Here is a 25,588-nt window from a genome sequence, read left to right on the forward strand (position 1 = left end):
TCAGGGGGTGGGAAACAGATGGTTGACTTGAGTCACTTATTGCTAGGAGGAGGTATAAATACCCACAACCCACCCCTATCTCAACCTCTCATCAAACCCCATTGACCTAAGGGGTGGAGGGCAAAAAGGCTAGCCTTGCCTTGTACCACCATGTTCCACCTTGCTGGTACAGGGCGGGTTGAAGGCTTTGCTTCCTGCAGGGTCCCACAGAAATCGGGGAGGGTTGGAGCAAGTGAAATCCTGACTAGTCCTGCTCACAACCTCACTCATTCTCATTGTTATCATCCCACTAGTATCTGAAGGTGAAAAAGCAAAGTGACAGTTCCATTTTACACCAGCTCTTTCAGTCACATTGCTACTACATGGGGATGGGTTCTCAGCTCCTCTTGGAGGGGGAGAAGCCAGGGGCTAACTAACCTCCCTCACACTGCCTCCCTTACATCCACTGCTGCTGATTGAGGATACAGGTTTAGCTCCCTGTTAGACATTACTTACACTACCACACTGGGGTAAGCTGAGGGAAGATCAAATCTTTGCAGACCCCATCAACCACCATCCAAGCGGAAAACTAGGAGCACTAGTTTGCAAGGGATGGTAGGTCCGTCCAATGACCTAAATCCTCATTGACACCATCTGGTGGACGGACCTGGTAGGTCCGTCCAATGACCTAAATCCTTATTGACACCACCTGGTGGAGAATCTGAGTAACGCTACCTACTTCTGCTGTGTTGGGGGGCAGGTGGACATTCTTCTTCCAATTCATCCCCAGTTTAACCATAAAGGTGATAGGAAAAGGCACTTATTCTGTTGGTGTTTGATTGGACGAGGACAACCATTGCTAAAAAAAACAAAAAGCTCTCCATTTTGTTAGATCACCCTTTTCCTGGTCATCTGCCTGGGGTAGAGGCTTTGGTTGGAGTTCAGTCTGTTGGTGCCTCCACGTTGCTCCCTTTACCAGCACTGGGTCTGATACAGGAAAGAGATAATAAAAAGGGATGGAAAATCACATGTTCTTCCTCAGTCCTGAGGACCAAGACAGTCTGCCTTGCTTCTCTACTTTCAAAGTCTTCTCCTGATCTGTTTTCCCACATCCACCCAGTATGATTTAGCTGTAAGAGCTAGAAGCTAGGAGGAAAGGGGCTGCTCCATCTTGGCTGGAACTGGAAACCTGGTCCTCATTTGTAAATTCATTCAGTCTGGGTAGTGTACCTCTCAGTGTGGGAAGGAATGTTAAAGACTATAGGGTTAAGTCCTCTCATTACACAAATACAAACTGGAAACTTAATGCAAAATTATAAAGGTGGTACAGGTTAGGGAAAGTGCTATTGAAAGGCTGGATAAACATACAGAATTAAAGAACTAAGGTTAGAGGACTGAGAGTATCTTTTAAGGAGGAGGAAGAGGAAGAGGGAAAAAAATGAATGTTTTCTTTTTGACATTTATCCTACGTGCCATCTAAAGGAACCTTCCTTTCTCACACATGACAAGAGAAAGAGTAGGAAATAAGGTGCTGGAAGGGGATGGTGTCAGATCAAAGAGGATCCTTTAATGTCCATGCTACACCCATGCTAGATAGGTTAGGACTTCTAACCAGTTCCTTAGCCTTTCTGGGCGACAGCTTCCTAAAATTCAGAATAAATTCTCATCTGATAGACATATAGGCTTCTGTTTTTGTTTTTGTTTTTTTGCTTGTTTGTTTTTTGTTTGCTAGTTTTTGTTTGTTCATTTTAAAAGTGCCAATGTATGGATAGCATTAGGATAAACTGCAAAGTTGTATGCAGTAAAAACCATAAACCTGGCTATTTTCTTTCAGTGATGGATAACAAATGATATATATGTTAAAATGGCATAGCATCACATGTATGGTAACAATGAGACAAGCAGACTTTCTCTCTTTCTTTCTTTCTCTATTTCAGGTCATTCAAAGTTGAAACTCTTTGACCCTAGATCATTATTTCATCAAACACACACAAACATGTATACACACATGCACACACACCCACATCGTGCTGCTTTCCAGCCTGAAGCCAATACATAATAGAAAGCATGCTTACGTAAGGACAAGAGCGCTGAAAAATGGCCTCTGTAAAACTCCTCAATAATCTATCCAAGTGTGATTCTATTTTTAGGTTTCAGGGGAAAATGAATTGTTCAGATGAAATGATGACTCTTCCACTCTACCCAAGTACCATATTACCTATGGTCAAATAATTTTTAAGGCAACTGAGTAGTTTACTTCTATTACTTGGCAGATGGGAAGTGAGAACTGAATATTTTTATTGCAACTTTTTCTGAAGAATAATTTGTTAGAGATAATGTATTTTCCACTCACCAGCAGCATACTGGGCTGCTCGTCTGTGCAGGGCTGAAGTCACTCAGGCTTGTAAAGTAGGGGAGGCTGAGGGATACAGTAACCCTTCCAGGCTTTTCATGGGTCATTTGCAGTTCTATACGAGTCAGTTCAGAAGCAAGAGGTAAATGTGGAGGGATGTGAAGTGATCTGCAAGCCACAGAGAACCTGACAGATGCTATTTATACCATTAATCATTATTACATGTCAAAGGAAGTCCCAGGAAGCTGTAAACAAGGAATGCAACCCAGTGTCTCCTCAGGGATCCCTAAAACCACCTACAAGGCTAAAAACATCTGTGGAATTAGAGCCACGGATTTAGCTGAGGCATATATAGAATTCCAGGCAAGGATGCCCCCTCCCCAAGATAAAATGTTTGTGTGGAGGAAGCATTCCCTGGTCCTAGAAAATATGTAAACAGCCAAGGCTGCCCTAAGAGGGAGGATATGTCAGGAAGAAGAAACACAGGGCCAGTCACATTAGACCCAGAGGTCTAACACATTCTAGGTTGGAAAGTTCGTCTCTGTCCTTTTCCAGGGGGACCAAGGGATAATCCATTTCCTTTGAAAAAGACCATAGCATGATAAAAATGCATACTTTCGTCTCACTTCCCAATGGACACTATTTGTGGATTTTAGATACTTTCAGTGTGTAACTAAAGGGACAAATATTTACTGAAGGCACACCACTCTATGGCTTCACACTAGGTCAGAGCAGAGGCAGGCTTTTGCAGACTTTTGCCAAAGTCTTAGACACTAGAGCCAAAAGAGTGAACCACTAAGCAGGACAGCTTCCTAAGATTTCTGGAGATTGTGGGTGTTTGCATCAGGGTTCTTCTGTCTCTAGGAGGATCTGTGGCATGACACACTCCAGGACACTTCACCTGCTTCCTTTCATTTTAACTGCTCTCAGGTAGTGGCCACATGGGGGGCAGAGTCCTCCAAGGGGACCTGCTCATGTTGGTAAATTCTGGAAGCATGACACAGCTACACCTGGAATGTGTGGACTCCTGACAGGCCTTTGTAAATTTCCTCATTCCTCTACAAAGGCATGATTTCCTCACATTTTTTTTTTTTAAGATTTTTAAAGTTTATTTGACAGACAGAGATCACAAGTAGGCAGAGAAGCAGGCAGAGAGAGAGGGGGAAGCCGGCTCCCCTCCAAGCAGGGAGCCCGATGAGGGGCTTGATCCTGGGACCCTAGTATCATGACCTGAGCCGAAGGGACAGGCTTTAACACACTGAGCCACCCAGGCACCCCAACTTCTTTATATTTATTTTAAATTCTTAAATTCACAGTATATTATCTTTGGTATTAAAAATGTGACCTGATATGAGGAAGTGGTGATGCAACATGGGGGCTTAAGTGGGTAGGAGCAGAATAAATGAAACAAGATGGGATTGGGAGGGAGACAAACCATAAGTGACTCTTAATCTCACAAAACAAACTGAGGGTTGCTGGGGGGAGGGGGTTTGGGAGAAGGGGGTGGGATTATGGACATTGGGGAGGGTATGTGCTTTGGTGAGTGCTGTGAAGTGTGTAAACCTGGTGATTCACAGACCTGTACCCCTGGGGATAAAAATATATGTTTATAAAAAATAAAAAATTAAAAAAAAAAATGTGACCTCCGTTAACTGTTCAACTGAAACAGTCTTATCTTTATTCTTTGTGGTGTAAGACTGTGACTCCCAACAGGGTTAAATCCTGGCTGTGCATTTGTTAGATGGGTAGCATCCCCAAACTTCAATTTCCTCATTTGTTTTTTTTTTTTGGGGGGGGGAATCATAACTGTATCTCACTTGTTGATTTACTATGAGCATTAGATCACATAACCCATCCAAAGCACATAGTGCAATGTCCATCATAGAGCAAGTGTTCAAGAAATGTTGACTATTATCACTCACTTCTTTAATTATTGATAGCACCACAACTGGTTTTCCCCAGAGAAGGTGGTGGTCCCTAATGTTCTTATGACCCTATAGTGTCTTTCCCAGACTCTTTCAAAACAGTTCTCTCTATCTCTCTCTCTCTCATTTGTATTCACTCAGTATTCCTATTCTGATATGAAAATTTCTCTTTGACATTTTCCCTTGTCTTTTTAAACCTTAGTTTAAGAATCCCTTTCTGTTTTTAACACTGTTTTTATTGTCTTTCCTACAACTACCTATCTCTGGGTCCATAAAAAAGTTCTGCCCTGGTCCAAAATTTCCCATCCTTCACCCTGATCATCTCTCCTTTGGGCCAAGTACCTTTCCTGTGACTCTCCACCTCGGATCCAGACGTCATTCTCCTTAGAGTGTCTTGGAACTATGCAATGTCCTGTACGTGTGACTGTTCCAATGCAAAGTGGTGCTTCCCAAGAGGCCTCATCCAGTCTCTGCTTCATTTCTTCATTCCGTGCTTCAGGAACCAAGGCACAGAGCAAAGGGCAGACCTGCCCATGGTCATACAACTGATAACCTGTGAGAGGCTAACTGGGCAATACAGAGAGCACGTCCTTTTATTCAAAGGACGATATAAGGGACTGAAACAAGTTTACCTTTAGTATCAAATCAATATATTATTAGAGCTTTTATGTTACATTTGGAAACAAGGTGAAGTTTAGACTCTTCTAAGCCATATACTATAACCCAACACTCTCTTCATCAGAGTTCTAAGATGAGAAGGGCATTAGTTTGAAGTACTTCAAAAATTGGGGCACAGGGGTGGCTCAGTGGGTTACAGCCTCTGCCTTCAGCTCAGGTCATGATCCCAGGGTCCTAGGATTGAGCCCCACTTGGGGCTCTCTGCTCAGTAGGGAGCTTGCTTCCCCCACCCCTCCCTCTGCCTGGCTCTCTGCCTACTTCTGATCTCTGTCAATAAATAAATAAAATCTTAAAAAAAAAAAAAGAAGTACTTCAAAAGTCTAAATGGAGTCTATTTAAGTAGACTTCTGCAAGCTTATCATAAAACCCATTTTAAAAACTTCCAACCTAATACAACCTCATTCTAAAATGCCTAGTCTTTCTGCAAAGATTTTATTTGGAGCAGAAAGATTAAATTTGTGTTGATTTTCCACACACATATTTGTGATAACCTACATAAACTTCTAAGCTGACTGGACCAACTTATTACAAAATGCAGAAAGACCAAAGTAAGTTAATGATACAAAAAAAAAAAAAAAAACAAAACCATGATACCCCAACAATTGTCATTAGCCAACACAACCCTTGAATGGAGATGGGTTGGAGTCTTTACTGATGATAAGGATGAGGATAATTTGAGCTGATTCCAAGCACCCTGAGGAGAGAATTTATCTATCTCTTCAGCCTCATTAGATAATAGTTAGCACATGCTTCACACATAGATGGTGCTTAGTAAATATGGGCAATACTTGCATGAAGAAATGTTCAGAAAGTCTCAGTCCACTCAAAAAATTAGATTTTCTCTAATTAAAAAAAAATAATTAAGACACCTATTTCAGCCACTAGTCCAGCATGTCTGGCCACAAGGGAGGAGCCCAGGTGCTCTTGGTCTGTGGTGTACAGGCTTCCCACAGAGGAACGCACCTAGAAAACCACATAGGAAGTACTCAGGTGGAATGGTCTGGCTGAGAAAGGAGTCTGGGCTGATAGAAAGCAGAGTGGAAAGAGAATAGTAAGAAGAAGATAGAGAGATCCAAGAGGTGAAGACAGCATCTCTGGTTGGAGGTGGGGCAAGGAAGGGGGGAGGGAGCCTGTGAGACACACCCTCAGCAGAAGGGGCAGGTCAGGGTAAGGAGGGTAGACTTGGTTTGGAGCATCCTGCCCCATACTGTGAATTACATCCAAGAGGCTCAGGCAGAGCAAATTCAGAGGATGTTACCAAAAGACAGTAAGAAGAAGAGTAGAGGGCAGAGGGCTCAAGACAAGCCCACAGGGCTCCACTCAATATACTAGTTCCGTATGTACTCAGGGGCTATGTCTACCACATCCCAGCTCCAGCTTTTCCAATAAATATTGACATAAAAAAAGTGAAATTCTGGGATTTAAAAGAATGATAATTTTGGCACTGAGAAAATTATGAGGAGTAACTGTATTTTGAGGAATATGATGAAATCAATATGTGTATACTCAAGACACAGCATAACTTTAAAAAACTATTCTCCTTGCTTTTTCTATGTGTTCTTCCTTTCTCACCTTTACGCTCTCATTTTTTTCCTCCAAAGACCATTAATTACTAAGATCCCTTATCAGGAAGCTATTCTTATTTTATTGCTAAGTGATGAGGCCAAGGTCACATAATGAAGGAAGAAATGGCATGATATATGGAGAAAAGATGAAAGAAATTTCCCCAACATCATTTTCATCAAGAAAAAATTAGGATTTAAATTTCCAGAAATGTCCCCATAACAAAATGCAAATAACCAATCATCTTCCTTTCAGATCTTTGGTATCTCTTAAAAATTTTTCATGATACAATAAATTAGAAAAAAAGAATCTGTTACTAGGTGGTTTGAAATAAACAAAATTTGTTATGCTATACAAATAACTCATAAATTCATAGTGAAATCCAAAATTATCTCTCACATACATCTAAGCAAAAGTGCCATATCCAGAGGCTTCAGAAGCAATCTATGTGTTGTGGGAAGGCAGGAAAACTTTAGATTAAGGTTGAATCAGGGCACATTTCCTCCTAGTTTAGAGAATGATCTGATACTGCTGAAAAAGAATCTCTCCGTGATGACTGTACCTTTTCTTCGCTATTATGAGTGTCTTAAGCATTCAACAAGAGACCAGAAGAATTTGTAATAGAGCCCTGTGCTTTATAATGCTGGGGTGCTTTATCTATAAGTCATATTAAAGAACTGTAAAGTACTTATTTGATTAATTTGGGTCGGGTTTTCTGCTCGAATCTCAGAATGGCTTTATTGTGTTTCATCCATTTTATGGTTGACATGTTTTCAATTTACTTTTTACTATTAAAAAATTGAAATGAGGTTTTGGAAGGAAATGCTCAGTTCTTTCTTCCCTCTCCCTAAGGCCACAGGGACAGGCGGTAAGATTCTGAAATTGTACACCAGAAACTCTGTTTTCTTTCAGTCATTTTCTAGAAGACTTTGATCTCATCTTGGCTAAGGCAAAATGCTATTTTTCATCTTCACAAATATAAATTTGTTAATTCACTTTGGTACATATGAACAAATGGTTTCGCTGTAGGAAGGAGATAATACCAAGAAAAAGAAATTGGAAAAATTACCCTACATCCTGCTCATAACCAGTGTTTTTGTTTGTTTGTTTCCTTTTCTGTAGTTCTAGTTTCCCTCCCTCCTTTTCCGTGGATGCTTAGGACTTTATAGGCTGTCTAATATCATTCAGTTTTTTTTTCCTGGCACAACTCACCATTTTATACACTTGAGGTTTTCATGATGGGAAAAATCCTGGGCCTCTACAAGCATGATCAGAATGGAGATATGATATTTTTGAAGAGAGAGGAGGAAAACTACATGGAGGAAGAGGAGGAATGATAAAATGAGGTTAAAGAAGAGAAAAAAAAAGCACTCAAAACAGAGGGAGAAAGAAAAAGTATATCCTCTTAGAATAAAATAAGAAATTATTTTATGCTATCTTAAACTCTATTGCACAAAAAAATGGGTACTTGTCATATTTACATGCCTAAAAATACACAAAAGAATAGAATCTGAATTTTAAGCAGGAATCAGAGTTTGTTATAATTGAATGGCCAACTGACCTCGTATGGTATCTTCCTGACGCAGCTCTCCCCAAGACTAATTCCAACTCATTTTAAAAAACATGAGCTGGGCACAGAATTAAGGCATTTATATTCAAGGAACTTCTAAAATACAACATCCATAATATTGCCAGAAAAAAATTCAAATTGTGACTGTTTTTCGTTTATTTGTTTTGTTTTTCGTAGGGTGGATACAGGCAAATTGGTGACAAGGTTCTTTCAAACCATTCGAAGAGTGAGTAGTCAGATTCAGGCTTCAGTCTATTCTCTTCCCAGTCTCTCTTAGAGAAGTGAATTTTTGTAACTACCTTATCTCTATTTCTTACAGTTTTACCTCTTCACCTAAAATTCTGATTTGTCCTCTAAGGCACTTGCAGTGGTAATATTTAACAGTGTTCTCAAACACTGATCTGAGCTGAAGCGTGCCCAGGGCCACTCACCAGTCTTGTACCCTGCTGGAGAGGGAATTATCCTTCCATTCTTAGGAAAAGCAGTGTCTGACTTAGTTTACCCAAAGAAAGCAATGCGGATCTGTATCACAGGAAGCATTCTCATCGTGAGCAAATCAGGCAGCTTTGTGCATCACACCAAGACGCTGGGTCAGCCTCATACAGTTACTGTATTCTTAGAGGATGCCCTGTATGTAGGAATACATCTAGAAATGCACCATCGTGTTAAAAACTCTCCCCAAAGCTTACTTCTTGGGATAGAAGATAGAATATGACAAGTTAATTAATGACCCATTACAGGGAAAATGTCACATTAACGCAGATTTTTCTATTTTTATCTGACACCTCAGAGTAGTTTTATGTAAGTCCTCTCTCAAAGACACATATACATAATCTATAAAATATGTTATCTGGCAGTAAAAGCCTAAGCAAGTTCCAGGACTGCATGCATTAAGATATTAATTTATTCATTCATTCATTCAGTTTAGTTTTTATCTGTTAGTATTTCCTGAGACTCTGTTTTAGAGCCTGTGGGCATAGCAGAGAGAAATATAATAAAATTCTGTCCTTCTGGCACTGAAATTCTGAACTAATGAACTAATAAAGACTTACACATACAGTGTAGTGATGGAGACTGGTTATGTGTCATGAAGAAAATCAGAGCCTTGGAAGGGACAGGGAGTGATGCATGGTAAGCAAGGCCTCCCTGGGGAGATGACTGTGAGCAGAGATCTGATGAAATGTGCTCACAGGAGGACCTAAAAAAGGGAAACGTGAACCAGGGCATAACTACAAAGTCATGGGCATTAAGGATGTCACCAGAAGATCACCAGCTTTGAGAGGTGCAAGTACAGGGCCAACACTCCATTTCTGCGCAGAAGAAAAAGGTGGCTCACTCTTAGACCACATGCTGTTTTCTCCTTGAGTCAAGAGTGATATATTAAATGGAACCAACCTACCATAGAGAGTTGTGCAATCCAAGCCTCTGCCTTCCTTGTCACTGGGATAGGCAGGCTCAGACTTACCAAGCCTGTACGACTCCCTGTGAAATATTTACTTGCGGTTTCAGAAATCTCAGGAGTCCCTGGGTCTCTTAATGAGGCACTGAATATTAAATTACACTCGAGAGCCCTGGGTCCAATTGAGATTATGAAGTTAGATTTCTCACGGCACCGTGACTTTTCCCCAATTTTCTGAACAACACAGCAAGGTTTAAGATTCTTTGCAGCTTATAAAACCAAAGCTTTGGTTTTGATTCAGTTGTTCTGCCCTACTCAAGAGTGGAACATCGGTTAAAAGAAGAAGCTGTACCACAGTCTCTCCATTTTCCTTCCATCCTTGGAGCCCTTCCAAGATGACGTAACTCAATCATAAAGAAGCTGAAAAATCCGAGGACCCTGAATGCTCCTCCACCTTGTGCCTGTGTGGGTGTGTGTCTGTGTGTGTGTATGTTTTAAGAGGGGTCAGTGTAAGTAGAAATAGTATGGAAAGCGTCTTGAAGAAAAGAACTTGGACAATTAATTACATGACTCGCAGAGTCACTGTCAGACCCTACAGCTCTTCTTACATCAACATAGAGCACATCTTTCAAAGCATCTGAGTTGGTAAACAATAAATTCCTTAGCACCTGCTCCCAACTGTTCTGTTTAGACAGACCTTCAGTTCTCTTTGAATTTGATTCAGCTGTAGCATTTGATTGAGTTATACAAAATCCAATTCCTAAGGATACCCTTAGGTTTTATTCTCCTTTCATTTCTGACTCTGGTCCTAGCAAACCCGTGGTGGTAGGAAGTTGACTTATAGCCACTGACCGTCTATCTGATGAGATCCAAGTGAACAGGCTCCCTGAAGAGGCCCACCTGCCTATAACTGGCAGAGGCTACCCTGCAACCAAGCAGAAGCTGGTATAACTAAAACTACCATTTGGACAGACGAAAGAGACTCCAACACTGTGTTTGTGTGTGCTAATTAATTCTCACACATGCACGCGTGCGCGCGCGCGCACACACACACACCTGTCATGCTTTTAGAAGTATGTTACATCCATTACCACAAATGATTCTTAAGCTCAATCTCTTAAAATAAAAATAAAAGAACTTATTCTCAATATCTTAGTTTTTATTTAGTGTTTTAGGCATACTCTTCCAAATCCTTCATGGTGTAACATCTCCAATAAATTTAAGGTAAATAAAATACTGTCATTTGCATTTCATGCCCTACTAATAGATAAAGGCATGACTAGGATTAATCGAATAACAATAAATTCAAGATGAAATAAATGATTAAGATTTCCACATTATACCAAATATCATATTTAAGTACTTTTCTTCTAAGTCTTTTTTTTTTTTTAATTCTTCCTCTTTTAGAAGCATTTTTAAATTTAGCTAATGGTTTTGGTTAATGTTATTTTCCAAAATGTATCTTTAACTAAAGAAGTGGCTCATAACCATGAATTTTAGGCCTTTCTCTCGGGCACACGGGGTATCACATGTACAGGCCCTGTGATAAGAAGGACTCTTCCCTAACTGGGTCAGCTATGCACAGAATTATATTCATTTAGTTTTATCCCACTTGCCTCTTTGACCTCTGCATTAGTTTTCCTTCAGCCACACCTAAAATAATCTAAAGGGTTAAGTCCTTTCCTTCAAAGGGCTAGGTAGGAAACAGATCTGATTTCAGGAACAGAAAGTCCATTCCACCGCAAATACTCCTTCCACCGAGCTGGAAGATGCCCAGTTCCCCAGGTAGAATTCCATCTTTTAGCCTATTTCCAACATGGACCACAAATATCCATAGAGGAGATAATACAAATATTGCTTAGTTCTTTATAACTGAAAACTTTTTAAGTCTTCTTATCCACTGACATGTTAGTGACAGTGAGCTTATCAGAGCCTTTCTTTTTTAAAACTTTTTAAATTTATCTTGTTCAGTTAGCCACTCTATAGCACATCATTAGTTTTCAATGTAGTGTTCAACGATTCATTAGTTGTATATAGCACCCAATGTATCAGAGCCTTTCTTAATATTGCTTTTTTTGGGACAGAGAAAATACCACAAAACATGAAGCCATGTTCTTCGGCCTCCTACTGACCATTCTTCAGCTTAGAGGAAGAGGATTTCTCCCCAAAACTTTAGAGATGCCATTCATGCACTTAACTGAATTCTAAGGCCCAAACTGGAAGTCAAAACACCAACCCAATTGTGTGAACCCAGAAGAAGGAGAGAAAGGTAAAACAGTATTCTTTCTTCCAAAAAAAGAGGGGGGGGGGCAATCTACAGTAAAGTCAATCAAAATAGCAGCAGCCCATTAATATGGAGTATCGCATTTTTCTGAGCTATTTCTTTACTCTGATTTTTTCCTTTTTACTTTGAAGTTGACTCATGAAACTACTTTAATAATTAATTATTTGTGTTCCTTTTTTGTCAGTATTTGAGGGCTATAATGAGGTTCTCAGAAGAACTTACAAATTAGGGGGGAAAAAGGCTCCAAATTTCATCCACATAGGAGGATGACGAGGACATCAAAAAAAGTTTCTATCAGCCTAAACTACCATCACTACATGAATAGATCAATAATTTGTTTTCCAATTAAGCTCTAGAAAGTAACTCTATGCAAAAGCAGGCTCACACAAAAGTATGAACGTCCTAGGAATCCCATTAGCCACTGCTATTATTAACATATGTCAAGAAAAAACAAAAAACGAAATCAATGAGTTGTGGCACCAAGGAGGAGAGTCCCCCCAAAAAGTGAAAGCAGGGTTATGCATGGGTGGCAAAGCTACTTCTAGAATTCTCTTAAGACATTTTCATAAGAGCCACTCAATGCCTTTGGGTTTTTATCTTCACCCACCAAAGCAACGCTCTCATTACGATCTGCCTTCTCAGGGGACTGACTATCGGGAGAGAATGAGCTGGCTATGAGGACTTCTGTGCTTAGTCTGCTCACGATTTCTTATTTTAAATTAATTGGTTCACAATCTGGTACGGCTTTCAGACTCCTGGGAATTTTTTTTTTTAATCTATTATTAAGCTCTCAGGGTGTTGGTAATGAACAGGACTGCTAAGTAGAAAGATCTTGGCGGCATCCTGCCCAGACTCAGGGCCCTTCTCTGCTTTTCCAGAACCTTATTTGATTTGAGAAGGACAGAAAGACAGACAGACACAGAGACAGACAGAGATGGAGGGAGAGAGAATGCGAATGCATCAAAGGAAAATATGGATGAACCATATGTGCTCTGAGCTCACTGTGACCCTCAAAGCACCCAGTCAGGTGGATTCTGAGGGAGCACCAGGGTTTAGGCTCTGGGGAAGTTGCTTTTCCAGAGCCTTGGTTCCTGAACTCATGAACTCTAAGGCAGCATTAGTGTTGCTCTCTGTCCCAGGTGGACATGTGCCTCACTGAGGCCAGGTTCTGATCAAGAACCAGAAGTGCCAGCATATGTAAAATTTCCTCAAGCAGCATGACATAGCTCCAACACGACCCTATCCAGAGGACAGGTTCTCCCTGGGAAACTGGAGGTCTATAGGGACCTGCATGGAAATCTACAGCATCAATCCCTGCAAGGCCAGCCCCTTTGAATCCTTGGCAATGAAACCAACACTCTGATCTAACTTTACAGGATGCGGGGTGTAGATGACTGGTCTTATGATGTGTTTCAAATAACGAAAATAAAAACATAAAATATTTTAAATGGGAAAGTTCTTCTGTCTTCTGGCAATTGCTTCTAAGCCCCTCATTTATTGATCAGTGGCTACACTGTCCACTGAAATCTTGTTTTTTGACCTCATTAAGATAAGTGCTGCCTGGCGCCACATTTCTAAAATACCCTTTCTGAATTTGCAGAATAAGACAGTGAGAATCACACTCACCTGCTCTTGAGAATTCACACATACATATTAGAATTTCACTCTGGTCTGGTTAAGCACGTTGTCATATGATATAGTGTCTACTGTATACTCATCCTCTTTGTCCCCGTATCACTCCTTTTCAAATTCAGTTTCCAGCTGTTTATGTCATTTGCATTTTTGGTGTACTTATTCAAGTTTGTTTTGGAAAGACATAATTGAGCTTTTGATGATCACAAAATCTTAAACTAAATCTTCTCAAACAGTAGAAGGAAATCTAGGACCACCCAGAGCAATAAACAGGTCCCATCACAAAAGCTGAGAGCCAATTTCACTGCTTCCTGAATACATCCCAAGATTCGGGATGCTGCCCATCCTGGTACCCTGTGCGGGGAGCACTTCCCTATCTCAGACTAACATTTGCTCCTGTAACTGGCACCAACTGGGCCTGGTTCCTTTTCTTTTTCTTTTAAAGATTTTATTTATTTGTTAGAGAGAGCAAGAGAGAGAGCAAAAGAAGGGGGAGTGGCAGGCAGAGGGGAAGCAGACTCCCCACTGAGCAAGGAGCCTAAAGTAGAACCCCATCCCCAAATCCTAGGATCTTGACCTGAGCCAAAGACCAATGTTCAACCAACTGAGCGAGGCAGGCATCCCTAACTGGGCCTGGTTCTTCATTCCGGCACCTCAAAGCACAAGTCATATTTCTCATTCCCTAATATGCCCTAGAAGCACATATGGAGAAATCTAGCCCCAACCCAACTAGCCATTTTTTTATTATTCTTTTCCCTCCATTCCTTTTTTAACATGATATGATGGTTAACTTTGTGTCAGTCTGTCTAATCTGTGACACCCATATATTGGTCAAACTCCTGTCTATATGTAGCCAAGAAAGTACTTTTTTTGATGTGATTAATAGTTAAATCAGTAGACTTTGAATAAGGCAGATTATCCTCCATAATGTGGTGGGCTTCATCTGACAGTTAAAGGCCTCATGAGCAAAGACCGATGTCCTTCAAAGAGGCAGGAATTCTGCCTCCAGACTGCCTTGGGACTCAAACTGCATCTCTAGCCTGCTGGCCCAGCCTTTAGGTTTCAGATCTGCCAGCCTCCAAATCACATGAGCTGATTGTTTAAATCTCCGTCTATGTATACAACCTATTGGTTCTATCTCTCTGGAAAATACCCCAAGACATGCTCTACAGGTATTTTATCACTCCTGATACTTTAACACCTCAGTGGAACTGAATCCCACCCTGGGAAGAACTGGTAAGCCTAGGGCTACCCCACTGCAAACCCTAGAGTCTATGCTATGATTGCCTAACAGCAATATAGCAAACTTGTCATGTGATTGACCCTGCTTAATGTCCTGATCCAAATCTATTTTATTTTATTTTTACTTTTAAAAAATAATTAATTAATTTATTTGGCAGAAAGAGAGAGAGGGAACATGAGCAGGGGGAGTGGGAGAGGAAGAAGCAGGCTTCCCACTGAGCAGGGAGCCCAATGGGGGGCTCAATCCCAGATCCCAGTACCTTGGGATCATGACCTGAGCTGAAGGCAGGCACTTACCAACTGAGCCACCCAGGCACCTGGATCTAAATATATTTCAGACAAAAAGTCACACATAGGTCAATTTAACCTCACTGTTCAACATGTCTTCTGGCACAGAAGATGCTTTCTTTTCAGACTAAAGTGTCTTGAATTTGTTCTTTCCCTAATTTACAGCATGGTGGTCAAAAGCAAAATCCTGGTAGTCAGATTGAGTGGAGAACAAACCATTTATTAGCCAGCTGAACTTTAGAGCTGCTAACTCACATTTTCTCTATAATTGGACATGGTATATATTCAAGAAGTGGTCATGATTGTTATTCTTGTCAGCACCTTCATGGCAGGAATCACTGCTTTAGAGCCTGGCGGTGAGGGTCCAAGAGTGCTAAACTTCATGGAGCTCCGTGGAGGAGTCTTCCTCAGATCAAGCCCAGGAGCATCACACTTTATGTGAACAACTGTCCTGCCTTCTTTGTGCTGCTTGCTGGAAATCGACCCAAATGTGTGCTCTCTATCTTCCAACTGTAGCAGCCATGAACGTATGCATTTTAAAAAAACTGACCTTCCCCATAGCTTTCCATTACTTTTCTTACCCTTGTTTTCTTTCAGGCCTGATTTCAAAGCTCCTACTTTTAAGAAGCTTACTGCTCAGGGGTGCCTGGGTGGCTCAGTGGGTTAAAGCCTCTGCCTTCGGCTCAGGTCATGATCTCAGGGTCCTGGAATCGAGCCCCGCATTGGGTTCTCTGCTCTGTGGGGAGCCTGCATCCTCCTCTCTCTCTGTCTGCCTGACTACTTGTGATCTCTGCCTGTCAAATAAATAAATAAAACCTTTTAAAAAAAGGAAGCTTACTGCTCATTATGTATTTTTGTCAGTCTTTTGAAGGTGACTGAAATTAACCAACCAGCCAATGATCAACATTTCTAATATGATCCTTCCTTGATCTAATCATTCTGGATTTATTCCTCACTTGATCCAAAACTTAAACTTTTAAGATTCATGCACCCAGTATGAATTAAGATGAAAGGCTGATATATTTGCTTTCCATTTCCTTCCTCAGGGAGCAAATCAGTATACGTTTCTAATTGCTTATTTCCCTTCAAAATCAGATTACTAAAAACATAAACTATGTCTCAAGTGATATCTGACTCCACATATAGGAAAATGTGAGCATATTACCAGATCTGAGTTGCTACACTTGGTCAGTAATATGATTCCTATTTATTTTGTGTCCGTGCTAAGCATATGGGAAGTCAGAACATAAGAAAAACTTAGAAAGTCTTTTTTTCTCAGTTCTCCCAGAGAATACATTTTTATCCACATTTAGGTTTTTAAGTGTCAAGGGATAGGTAATGGTCCAAATTACAAACCAGAAACCATAAGTTTATGTTGACTCTAGTTAATATCAGAAATTCCCAGGCCTTGCAGCTTAAGAAACACATTTCTAGTGAAGTAGAAGAATGTTTATTATTAAATGTAATTATTATTAAATTACTTGCTATCTTGCCTCTGTTTTTCCCTGAACACCTTCTGATTCCTTACTTTTCTAGAGGAGTCTTATTAAATCATTGACTCCTCAAGAAATTAAAAATAGAACTTCCCTATGACCCTGCCATTGCACTCCTGGGTATTTACCCAAAAGATACAGATGTCGTGAAAAGAAGGGCCATCTGTACCCCAATGTTTATAGCAGCAATGGCCACGGTAGCCAAACTGTGGAAAGAACCAAGATGCCCTTCAAAGGACGAATGGATAAGGAAGATGTGGTCCATATACACTATGGAGTATTCTGCCTCCATCAGAAAGGATGAATACACAACTTTTGTAGCAACATGGACAGGACTGGAAGAGATTATGCTGAGTGAAATAAGTCAAGCAGAGAGAGTCAATTATCATATGGTTTCACTTATTTGTGGAGCATAACAAATATCATGGAGGACAAGGGGAGTTAGAGAGGAGAAGGGAGTTGGGGGAAATTGGAAGGGGAGGTGAACCATGAGAGACTATGGACTCTGAAAAACAATCTGAGGGTTTTGAAGGGGCGGGGGGTGGGAGGTCAGGGTTCCAGGTGGTGGGTATTATAGAGTGCACGGATTGCATGGAGCACTGGGTGTGGTGCAAAAATAATGAATACTGTTATGCTGAAAATAAAAAAAATAAATTAAAAACAAAAAAAATCATTGACTCCAATATCTACACTTAAGTTTGTCCTTATAGCATATGATGCTCATATCTAATGTTTGGTTTCTTGTATTTCTCTTGTTGCTCAGGCAGTATTGATTCAATTTAGTATATAAAACTTGCTTTCACCTTCATATTTGCAATGTTCTAGATAAAGCCCTGGGAAATCCTGGAATGACTGTCCCCATACTCTTCTCCCTACTCACTCCCAAGGTAATTGACCCCTTTTTTTTTTTTTTGCTATTTTTAAAAGATTTTTCATTTATTTATTTGACAGAGAGAGATCACAAGTAGGCAGAGAGTCAGGCAGAGAGAGAGAGAGAGAAGCAGGCTCCCGCTGAGCAAAGAGCCCCATGCGGGGCTTCATCCCAGGACCCTGAGATCATGACCTGAGCCGAAGGCAGAGGCTTAACCCACTGACACACCCAGGCACCCTTTTTTCCTGCTATTTTGAAGAAAAGCACCCAAGCGGATTTTCTAAAAGCTTCCTCATTTTTGCTGGCAGAATGCAGATAAAGTCTTATAATGAAGCAAGAGGAAACATGAGCGTATCTATGAAGAGTTTAAGACTGACCTAACTGAATGCATGGCCAGTTGGTGCTGAGTGCCTTACTAGGTGGGTCCTAACTCCTGGCTAAATGAAGGAGGATAAACTCTATGTTCTAGAGAATTCACTCTTCTGCCCATAGGAGCCTGAAGCTACAAGGGGGTTGTGAAGTCTAGGTCTTGGCTTTGCCCCTAACTAGCAGGATAAGTTGGGGCAGGTCACAGCCCTGTACCTTAGGGTGGGTAACATAATGACAGATTGTTAGATCATCACATCGGAGGATAAAGCACTGGCAGACTCCCCTGGATGGGGCGACAGTTTAGGCCTGTCGCTGCCCTCTGGATGTACCTATCAGCCTCCTACAGGACCGTGAGAGAGCTGGGACATGGCAGGTCAACCCCAGCCCTGGTGAGGAACTCATCTCACAGTGCCAGCAATGTGTGTTGCTGAGACATGAATAGATTGCATGATCACCAAGAGCACTGTCCTATCTCCCCCACACAAACAGCAGGTTCCCTCAGTTCTAGGGATAATTCAGGAAAAGTTCAGGGATCAGGAGTCCAGTCTTTGGCTTCCACATTAAAATACGTTCCCCAAGCCAGAGTGCTGATAAAAACACCATTGGGGCAGTGTGGCTCTTGGGCACCAACCCTGGATGTTTCCAGCACATGGTTTCTAGAGATTCTTCTGTGGAGATGCACTCTATTATGAAATAATACAAATATGAACACCATATGTGAGGTACAACTTCCTCCAGATTGATGAGGGTCAATTTCAATTCAAGAAAGGAGCTTCAGGGCCCCCATGTCGTGGAGTTTCCTGGTTGGAACTGGCTTGTTGCTGGGTAGGATGGAGAGTAAGAGTGGCCACATCAGTCTGCCCTTGCTCTACTGCTAGCCCATAACCCAGTTCCTAACCTATGGTAAATGCTTTAGAGTGTTTGCAGGATGAATAAAGGAATGAGATAGACAATTTTACACTGACCTCTAGAAGGACATGGATTGTCATAGGAGAAATGACCTAAGTGAACCCAATCTATGTGAGAAGACATTGTGTCACCCTTGTCTCCTAGGGTCTGAAGACAGCAGGAAATCCAAACATATAATATATTTAGAATTAAAATAAAACCCTCTATAGCTTTCTCTACCAGGCCCTCCTGACTAAAACAAGTGTAAGGCACTATAAAACTATACAAAATGATAAAACCGTAAGTAGTAAATTAGCTGATGGAAAAAGATGAGTAGAAATAATGCTGTATATCTCTGAATAAAGACACACAAAGAGGAAGAGCTCTCTAGAGAGGCATGAAGATTGTAGCTGACATTTTCATAACTGACCTAGAAGGAGGAGAGCACAAATTCATCTCTAAGTTTTCAGATTCTATTGAGTTATTGTGGGGAGTAAAGTGTCCAATTAGTGGCAATAACCACAGCAGAACTTTTGAGAGTGAGATTTAGAAAAAAGATGCTGTGACACTTCAGTATATGCATGTTTAACTTAATGTCGTTATTTACCAAATGAATGGCTCCAAGCTCTCATTTTCCAACCCGGGAAAGGGAGCTAGAAATAACTTCAGGATGCTTTTTGAAGACCTTAATGTTTTCTGCAGTCAGAAACAGACACACAAAACTCAGTCCATCCATCAGCATGGACAATGGGACCAACTAGAGAATATGCATACCCCCACATTGCCACCCATATCTGGACACTGGGTGTTAGTCTGGTGGCCACATGGTAGTAAGAGGGAAATGCTGCTGGAAGCAGTGCAAGTGAGGAGGGAAAAAAATGACCAGAGTTACCAAGGAAATTTTCACGTGAGGGAAGACAGCAGCATGAGAAACTCTGGTCTCCCAAATTTTCTTTGTGAGGTTGTCTTTCATTCATCTCTTTCTTAGAACCAATTTCCTTAAGTTTGCACACCAAATGGTTTATAAACTGCTTTCCTTCACCACCACTTTGCTTAAATGCTGGGCCTCATTATCTCTCTGCTGGACTAGCCTCTTCCTGATTTAACTCATCTTTTCTGTGCTTTAGATTTTTACCTAGGGCACACGCCACTGTCTTATATGCAAAAACTTAAATGGTCCCACATTTCTTATAGGAAACTATGAAAGCCTTTGCAGGTATATTAGCGGGTGTTCCCCCAGAGAAACGACAGGAGATTATCTATCCACAAATCATCTAACTAAATCTATATATCTGTATCTATCTGTGAATATATTATAAAGAATTAGCTCATATGATCATGGAGTTGGCAACCAAGAGGAGTTGATGGTGTAGTTCTAGTTGAAAGGGCAGCATGATTCAGAAAAAAAAAAAAAAAAAAAGCCAGTGGTTTAGTTCAAGTCCAAAATCAAGCAGTCAGGCAGGAGGAATTCCCTCTTATTCACAAGAAGATCAGCTTATTTATTTTATTCAGGACTTCAACTGATTGGATGAGGCCCATCCACACTGAGGAGGGTAATCTACTTTACTCAGTCTACTGATTCAAATGTTAACCTCATCCAAAGACACCTCCTTACAAATACATCCAGAATAACATTTGACCGAATATCTGGGACCTCATGGCCCAGTCAAGTTGATACACAAAATTAACCATCATAGAAAGGTTAATAAGACCCTTTATAATCTATCCCAAACTTAATGCTCTTATGCAGAATAGCTACACAGCTCATGGGGCCTAGTGAAAATGCAAAATCCCCTTTTCAAAAATTATGAAAAATGTCAAGATGATGAGAGTACAACATTAAGCCAAGTGTGGAGCCCTTCCAAGCACAGGGTCCTGGATGACTGCACAAATCACAAGCCTTAAAGCTGGTCCTTTTCTTTGGTCTTCCAAATTCCCTGCTCTATGACAAAAATCTACTGAGATTTTAATCCAGCATCTTCCCCATACTTCTATATTTGTTCTGTAGTCTTCAAGGCCCCATATACCTTTCCTCAGCCTGGCCAGGCTCCACAGTCAGCCTTCTTTAGGGAACCTTAAACATCCCTCTTCTGTAGCTCAGATCTAAATGAAGCCCCCCTTTCCTCTCTCAACAGAATGTTGCCCTCCCTTCCTGTCTGTGTCCTGGCATAAACCACACTGATTTCTTCACAGGCTTGTCTACCAACTAACTTGTAAGCTTAGTGAGACCATGTGTTATCCACTGGGGTTACCCTAGGATCTGATGGACTGTGAACCTATAGTTGGCACTTAATAAATATATCCTGTTCTTAAAAATAGCTATCATATAATTTCATAGTGAAGAATCATAATAGCTAGCAGATACTAGGTACTTTACCATGTGCAAGACTCTGTTTATTCAAAGTATTTCCCACATAACGATGCATTTATTCCTCACACCAACTCTACTGGAGCCAACTGTCAGTACCTCACCCATGTATTGGGTATCTCCCATTATCTTGGGTGAGGTAATGCCAGTGGGTGTGTTTTACACATTTGCCTACTGTTTCCTATGGAATTAAGCTAAAGCCACTCTCAGTGGTAAGTGGATTAAAAATGAGGCTTTCTTTGGCTGGCTTCCCTGCCCTGTATCACTGCCCTATTTCTCTGCCAGCATTCAAGTCCCTTCCTAAGTAAAACCGCCAAAATTTGGATCCTAATCTCATGGTCTGTTTCTAGGGAAGTAAAACAAAAGCAAAAACAAAACAACAACAACAACAAAACCACCCAGCCAATATTATGGCAACTTGAGATGCAGGGCACTTAACTAATCCTCCTATGAGATAACATTAATGGTGAAGGAATACATGCATGAATGATTATTGAATAGAATGGTGGAAAAATGAAAGTTTTGATCCAAGTCCATAAAAGCACAATTGGTAAGAGAAAAGTGAATTTGGGTTTGTTTTCTATATTTCTAAAAATGCTTGACTATGTGCTAACCTATATGAGTTTAAAATACACAATTTTTTAAACAATAGGCAGTGTTAGGTAATAAACAAGTGAAATGATCTCAAGAAATAATGTAGAATTAAAATATAATTATGTTCAAGAATAGTTACAGTAAACTTATGAAATAACTTATTCATAATAATTATTATGAATAATAATATGAATTATTATTATTATTATTTTGATTGTCAGGTCTTTTCTTATTAATCACCACATCCTTGACATTTTTTAAATTTAAATTCAATTAGGCCGACAAATAGTACATCATTAATTCCAATATAGTGTTCACCAATTCATCAGTTGCATATAACACCCAGTGCTCATCACATCATGTCCCCTCCTGAATGCCCATCATCCAATTGTCCCATCGCTACACCCATCTCCCCTCTAGCAACTCTAAGATTGTTTCCTATAGTTAAGAGTCTCTCATGGTTTGTCTCCCTTTCTGCTTTCTTACCATTCAGTTTTTTCTCCCTTTCCCTATGGTCCTCCACACTATTTCTTATATTCTACATATGAATGAAACCATATGATAATTGTCTTTCTCCCCAAATTAATTAATTAGTTAATTAATTAAAGAAACAAAGGAAGGAAGGGGCAGAGAGAGAATCAGAGAGAGACAGAATCTCAAGCTGACTCCCTGCTGAGCTCAGAGCCCAACCAGGGCTTGACACCCCCCATCCTGAGATCAGCACCTGAGCTGAAATTAAGAGTTGGATGTTTAACCCACTGAGCCATGCAGGAGTCCCCAAAATAAATTATTAAAGGAAAGTAAAGATAGCAGGAATAGACTTTGAACTTGTCAAGGTTGTTGATAAGAAAGGCTCACAAATGTATGACTTGGCTAGGATACTGGACTGGATCCACCATTTCTCAGTAAGTATGGCGGTCCTGATCTTCCCAAAATATGAATGACTGCCATAAAAAAGAAGATCATCAGCTATTTTGAAAAAGGGCACAATGTAAAAATAGAAGGAGATCTTCAACAATAAGCAAGGATGGTATGTCACTGCAGTTTTCAGGGCATTATCACCTTTATATTGTTGAGAATATTCTTGTACTTTCAGCAAAAGCATTTATATTGATAAATAACAAAGTATAAAGTCCATTACAATATCTAAAGCTCTAAATAATCTATGGCTTCTGTTAGAAGGTATGAATAGCTGTTGATGGCTTCAAAATACTTGGATGGTAAAACTCTAGTTTTAACAATTAATTTGATAGTAGCTGAATGGCTCATGAAAATATATCCCACATCAAAGGATGTTCTTAAAGTTAAGATAATATGTCAGCAATGTTGCTTTATATCGCACTGGCAATGCCCCAGGGAAAAGTGCTGAAGCCGCATGAGGGCCAGCATTCATTAGCGTGATAACACATTTATGCTCTTGGACTGCAGGGTGGTTGTGCCTGAGACACCACTGAGGAGTTGCTGTGAATCACGAACTTGCACAAAGTCTACTTTGCAAAGAATATGTTTAATAAAGGCTCTGCCTAGAGTGCTATACTTCTCTACTAAGTGGAAGTTCTTTTATCAATAGTAGCTGCATCTGGGAAAGTGCTGAGGTGGAACCGACTACCTCAGCAAAAGAGGCATAAACCTGATGACCAGGCAGCTCTCTGAAGCTCTCAGACACCATACAGCTTCATCCTGGAGCTCTCAGACACCACACAGCTTCATCCTGGAGAGAAGAAGCCTTGTGGACATTCCCCCAAACCTCCACTCTGAGTGAGCTGAGTGCAGGGAAAGTCTACCTCTCTGGGTGGTATGTGGCGGGGTGGTGGTCTTGCCTGAGCCATGTCACTCCCTTTCTCCTTCACCTCACTGTTGGTTGGCTGACTCTCTGTTCTCACACAGTTCTAGATAATACATATTTCGCTTTACTTTTCAGACTAACTTCCATCACTTATTTTGAAGATATTTCAAAAGAAACTTATCAGTGTCACCTTTTGAAAGAATGAGGTTATAGACGTGTATTTAAGATTTAGAATTCAGTGAAGATTTGAAAATTATAAATGAGTTTTAAATTGAAATGGGTTTATTCATACAAGTAACTAAATTCATATAAGTAACTGAATGTTTATAGAAGCAACCTCCTACTTAAAAAAAAAAAAAAAAATGTTAACAGGAAAGGTTTAAGTGCCATGTTCCAAAAGGGAGTGCTCTGACACAACTTGGCATCATTTTGTCTTTTATCTTTTTGTTGTTTCTCCTTCCATCCTCCCTGCTTGCTTCCTTTCTTCTCTCTTCCCTCTTTCCTCCCTTTCTACCTCTCCCCTCCTTCCTCCCTCCATTGTCTCTAGGACTGATAGAAAGTTATATAACATAAAATATTTAAAACCATGACATCCTAATTTTTGTTGTTGTTATTTTTCACTTCATTGATAGAAGTCTGGCAGAAGGTACAAAATGGGACAGGTCTTGCATTTTTCATACAGATTTGCTTCTGCTGCCCTGTAGGATGTCTGGCCCTGTTTAATTACACCTGCTGACTGAGAATTTTAATAAGTATTTCCATGATGAATGTTCTTTCCCATCATTAGAAAATGTATATTTAAAAAGGAGTCCTGCTTCAAACCAAATAATTACCTAAAATGGACATGTTATTTTAATTTTTAGTAGGTTACAAGTTACTGAATCTTAATAATCCTTTTATGTTTACAGAACATCCTTTTTTTGCATCCAGTGGAGAATCTACTACCAAGGAAGACACACTGACTTTATGACATATCACTGTTAGTCAGAAAATGAAAAAAACAAAACAAAACAAAAACTAAAGTTGGCAATGAAGTCTTCTCTATTACATAATGACCACAAGACTGATAATTTGAGTGAAAAGCTCGAAGTCAGTAATTAGTTATCATAAATTAAACGGACACATGGCATAGTTTAAAGGCAAAGGTAAATGAATGTATCTAATATGTATTTTCCCCTGAAAATCTTGGTGGTTAGGTTCAGGTGTGGGCACAGGGCAAACGTTAGCCACACAGTTAACCAGACAGGTAGAATGAATGCCAACCACATGGACTATAGTTGCCAGAAATGCATTCCACGGCTGCCCAAACATTACTCACTAGCTCGTTCTGGAAACTCACGCCAGCCATTCCCTCTCCAAACCTCTGTAGGTGTGTTTGTCTAAGGTACTAAACTAGCACTGCACAGATATCCTTTTGTGAACTAAGCTTCCACAACTCCATGCCAATGATGGTTTTGTAGTGACTGTTCTCAGCTTATGTTTTCTTGGGGGAGGGACATGAGGCATTTAGAGAGGTGGAAAACTCTTCTAAAGGAATCACTTGATTATCTGTGCCATACTGTATGTCATATATGTCAGTGCTATCATTTATGGAGTTTTTGTGATAGACCTTCCAAGTTATTGTTTATTTCAGTCCAAATTTTGGCCATATAGATTAAAATCTACAGTGAGCTGGGTTCATTTTATTTGTTCAGTGGGTGGGGAATTAGCCCAGTCACTTTCAAGTAGCTGAGAAAATCTGACAACATGTAAACCAGACACTGATAATTGGTTACTGATGCTGAACATTTTAATACTCCAAGAATTCTAAAAAGGTATACGTGGATAATTTAAACTGTCTAGAAATCATGATGAAATTCTTATTACCTAGGAATCTAGCTAAGTTGTAAATAAGACTTTAAAGCACAAATCTATAATAAAACTTCGGCTTCTTCTTTATTTTCAGGGTTATTTAAGCCTTGTTTTCTTATGCAAGTTCTAAAGCAGGAATCACACTTCTAGAATCCTCTTTCTTTATAAAAGTTCACAGAGATTTCAACTCATATTTGTTCTCACAACATTCCCATGGAAAATGAGAAAATCAAATGAAATTCTTATCCAAAAGTAGCTACAATGACTTGGGGAATTGGAAGAAAAACTGTTTTTATTCTAGAAAAATAAGAAAGAGATGGTTTCTTTCTTTCTTCTTTCTTTTAGGACTTTATTTATTTATTTATCAAAAAGAGAGCACAATCAGGGGGAGTGACCGGCAGAGGGAGAGCAGGCTTCTTGCTGGGCAAGGAGACCAATACAGGACTCTAGCCCAG

At 40.2% G+C, this 25,588-nt stretch overlaps 1 protein-coding gene and 1 long non-coding RNA gene across 3 annotated transcripts in view; one reads left to right on the plus strand and one right to left on the minus strand.

Annotated features, from left to right (window-relative positions):
• The window catches only part of GABRB3 (gamma-aminobutyric acid type A receptor subunit beta3), a 219,454-nt gene that overhangs the window by 130,330 nt on the left and 63,536 nt on the right, over positions 1 to 25,588 (minus strand). The gene's annotated exons all lie outside the window — the stretch shown is intronic.
• On the plus strand, positions 17,900 to 24,277 carry LOC116590490. The gene is made up of 3 exons (XR_004285630.1): positions 17,900 to 18,035; positions 23,067 to 23,254; positions 24,191 to 24,277. It is a non-coding gene; the product is annotated as an uncharacterized LOC116590490 (long non-coding RNA).

This window comes from Mustela erminea, chromosome 5, assembly GCF_009829155.1.
Source record: "Mustela erminea isolate mMusErm1 chromosome 5, mMusErm1.Pri, whole genome shotgun sequence".
Classification (NCBI taxonomy): Eukaryota; Metazoa; Chordata; class Mammalia; order Carnivora; family Mustelidae; genus Mustela; species Mustela erminea.